The sequence below is a fragment of the Lolium rigidum genome, chromosome 7, assembly GCF_022539505.1.
Source record: "Lolium rigidum isolate FL_2022 chromosome 7, APGP_CSIRO_Lrig_0.1, whole genome shotgun sequence".
NCBI classification, from domain to species: Eukaryota; Viridiplantae; Streptophyta; class Magnoliopsida; order Poales; family Poaceae; genus Lolium; species Lolium rigidum.
Genome location: NC_061514.1, coordinates 245,154,055 through 245,158,237, shown reverse-complemented (window position 1 = coordinate 245,158,237; position 4,183 = coordinate 245,154,055). Strand labels below are relative to the sequence as shown.

The 4,183-nt window shown below is 44.7% G+C and overlaps 1 long non-coding RNA gene across 1 annotated transcript; it reads left to right on the top strand.

The window, feature by feature from the left end:
* The first annotated feature begins 452 nt into the window (after positions 1 to 452).
* On the top strand, positions 453 to 1,320 carry LOC124669877. Its single transcript, XR_006992346.1, has 3 exons — positions 453 to 561; positions 659 to 714; positions 1,070 to 1,320. It is a non-coding gene; the product is annotated as an uncharacterized LOC124669877 (long non-coding RNA).
* The last annotated feature ends 2,863 nt before the right edge of the window (positions 1,321 to 4,183 follow it).

The window sequence follows — 4,183 nt, the reverse complement described above, 5'->3', positions numbered from 1 at the left end:
TCTTGCATACCGGCCTTTGGTTGTGTTCTTGAGGAAAGCATCCGGAAGTTCTTCCCATCTAATCGCAAACCCTCCCCCGAATCCTCATACGTTCATTCGGCCCCAACTTAAGCCATCCTATGGCATCTGCTCGTTCACCATGACGACATCTTCTCTTTATTGAAATTCTCTTTTCTTTCTCATATAGAGATTGTAAATCAGTTCATGTCCAGTTATTTGTTATTGCCTTCACATTTGATATGGTTTTTATCAACCTTATGTAGTCTATCATTTGTTTAGTTGGAGCCTAACAATAATCCTTTATGCCTAGATTCACTCAAGAGGGAGGCTTAAGTTATGTTGCATGTAACACCTTGACAAAATAATCCTTTATGGCAGTCGTCTACCCTTCTAAATTGTTATCTCTTGAAATACTCTAAACAACCAGGACACATGTATGTGCTGATATTACTTATTTCGATGGCAAAAAGGATGATTGAGATGGATCTCATCATGAGAAGAGTATCAAGACAGGGACATGATGGAGAGAATGAAGGTTGGTGCTCGATGCATATGATTGAGGTAAAGAAACCTTATCTCTCTGTTGCTATTATGTTTCCTGGTACTATCACTATTTTCCTATTGGAGTGATCTAAGTGTTTTTCTGATCATTGTGTAGTTTTTTTTTTGGAAGAATTGAGGAAACATAGCTCCATGGAAGTTCATCTGCATAATGTAAGTCATAACTCAAGTTTTTATTTTGTTAACGCATGCATAACCTGCTACAATCTTGTTCATGCCTACAAATTGCTTAGTAAAACTGCAAAAACAATGTGTATAAGAATTAAAAATTTATATTTCCGCTCCAATCAAATATTATTACAACGTGCCATGATTTCATATACTATAGTAAATTTGAATTATATAGTTTTGAATATTCGTATTCTTGATTTGTGGCCAAATTAGTTTGTCAATTTGTCTATTGTCAGCTTAATATAATGACGGGAATATTAACATGCAATTTTACTCTTTCTAAGGGATTAAGGCATAAAATAAACATTTTGGTCTCCTTTAACATTTTTATTTGCAGGACTGTCTATACAATTATTGGAATGGATGAGGGGAGACATAGGCGTAGTTGCAGTCATGATGTCCTTGAACAAATGTATAGCCATTAGTTCCTGGTCTATTACTTCTCATGGCTACTTGAATATGTCAGAGCCGTGTGACAATTTGATCTTTTGGTATATGTGTGTTTATTTTATTGTTTTTCTTTTTGGCATTTCTCCATTTCAGTACTGGGTATTGTGTATGTTATCTTGTGAAAGCGTTGCCAGCGGATTTTTCTGAACATCCTGTTTCTGAGAAAACGGAATGGCAAATGAGTGGAAATGACTTTGCATTTTGTTTTTCTTATGTTATGGTCCATTCCTTATGGTTTGTTGTATTCGATGAACTGGGCATTTACATTGGAAGCCTACCTATCGATTAGATTGGGGCACAGAGGACCAGTGAGGAGGCGCCCCATGGGGCGCCCCAACCACTAGTTTATGATAAACCGCGGTGGTGGACCAAGAACTGCGGTCACGAGGAAAAGAGTAGGACCGAGAGGCTTGCGGTGTGCGAAGCGAACCAGCGAAGGAGCTCAAGTTGCGATGGGCGCTAGGAGTCCGGAGAAGTACGACGTGCGGTAATTGCGTGCGATAGTACAAGGTCTCAGAGCTAATGAACGAAGAGTAATAGGAGAGAGCTAAGCTAACCTAGATCCTAAAATAGGTTTCTTGGCGTTGGTTTATTCTGCATCATTACAGTTTTTTGGGTCTGGCATCTACTCTAACTCGCAGATAAAAACAACCGGGAAGTACACGATCACGGTTGTGGAAGTATATTCAACAACCTTTTCAGGGACCCACACAGCACAAATCAAGACAATTCTAGCTCACTTTTGCAATAGCAGGCGATGCAAATTATTATCATGTGCATGTTTATAGTTGTGTTGTGTCTTTTTATTGGCAAGGCTAAGGTTACCCGTGTCGGATTGTTTTTGAAACTTTTTAGATAGTGTGGAAATTTACCATAAAGAAACACTAAGCTAGCGCTAAACATGCACCACATTGATGTGGGCATTGATGTCACGGTAAGGCGAGGAGATTAGAACTTTTTTCAATCAAATGGTAGCGCTGCACAAGCATATTTTCGCAGCAACGCGCGGGTATTGTCCTAGTCTACCATATAATATTCGTGGCTTTCAATAAAGTGTATGTATATTCCGTGCAATAAAAAATATAAAATATATGAAATATTAGTAAAATGTGTATGTATATTACATTAAACATTCACAAACTTCAAAGAAAATGTTCTTGTGTATCTGAAAATACAGTGTATTTACCGAGACTACTGAAAACATAAATACTCCCTTCATACCACAAAGGAACGCTAGCCTCCTCTAGCCCCACCACCACACGCCGCCGTCCTTCGCCGGCAGCCCCCTCCCCGCTCCGTGCTCAGGCCTAGCCACCTCCGCCTCCTGCTCCTCCGACCGGCGGTCACCGCCTGGCAAGCGAGCTGCGGTGGTCCGGCTACGACGGCGAGACCTCCAGCGGACGCTCCTACAACGACGTCGCGTGCACGCCGCCACCTCCCCCTCCCCCGCCTCCGACCACAGTCCCACCTGTGACCGCCGCACCCCGCGGAGCCGCCCGTGCCCACGTCTCGACCAAGGAGTGCGTTGGCCTGCGCTCCGAGATCCACCGGGTCCGGCGCACCGTCGACAACGAGGGATTCGAGATACCCCGCCACAAGGACAGGAAACGTCGGGAGCGCCGCGTTTCCCCGCTGCCTCACCAAGGGCGCGCCGCAACCTGATGTCTACGGGTGCTTCTATTCTTGTAGACAGTGTTGTGCCTCCAAGAGCAGAGGTTTGTAGAACAGCAGCAAGTTTCCCTTAAGTGGATCACCCAAGGTTTATCGAACTCAGGGAGGAAGAGGTCAAAGATATCCCTCTCAAGCAACCCTGCGATCACAATACAAGAAGTCTCTTGTGTCCCCAACACACCTAATACACTTGTCGATGTATAGGTGCACTAGTTCGGCGAAGAGATAGTGAGATGCAAGTAATATGGATGAGTATGAGTGGTAATAGCAATCTGAATAAAATATGGCAGCGAGTAAACATGCAACAAAACAAGAAACAAACGGAGATTTCGATGCTTGGAAGCAAGGCCTAGGGATCCCGCTTTCACTAGTGGACACTCTCAACAATGATCACATAATAGAACCACTCTACACTCGTTGTTGGATGATGAACACCACTAATTGTGTAGGATTACACGAACCCTCAATGCCGGAGTTAACAAGCTCCACAATATTCGATATTCATGTTTAAATAACCTTAGAGTGCAAGATAGATCAACACAATTACACCGAGAACTAACATAGCATGCACACTGTCACCATCACACTACGAAGGAGGCATAGATCACATCAATACTATCATAGCAATAGTTAACTTCATAATCTACAAGAGATCACAATCATAACCTACGCCAAGTACTACACGATGCACACACTGTCAGCATTACACCGTGGAGGAGGAATAGAATACTTTAATAACATCACTAGAGTAGCACATAGATGATATTCAACTAGATCACATAAAGAGAGAGATGAACCACATAGCTACAGCGGAGCCCTCAGCCCCGGGGGTGAATTACTCCCTCCTCATCATGGAGACAGCGATGGCGGTGAAGATGGCGGTGGAGACGGCGGTGGAGATGATTCCGGGGGCACTCCCCGTCCCGGCAGGGTGCCGGAACAGAGACTTCTGTCCCCCGAATTGGAGTTTCGCGATGGCGGCGGCTCTGGAAGGTTTTCTCTGGTTTCGTCGAACGTGATAGGGTTTTCGCGACGGAGACCTTAAGTAGGCGGAAGGGCGGCGTCAGAAGGGGTCTGGGGCCACCAAACACTAGGGCGGCGCGCCCCCCTCCTGGGCCGCGCCGCCACCATGTGTGGGCCCCTGTGGCCCCTCTCTGGCGGCTCTCGGGTGTTCTGGAAGCTCCCGGGGATTCTAAGATGCTGGGCGTTGATTTCGTCCAATTCCGAGAATATTTCTTTACTAGGATTTCTGAAACCAAAAACAGCAGAAAACAGGAACTGGCACTTCGGCATCTCGTCAATAGGTTAGTTCCGGAAAACGCATAAATAT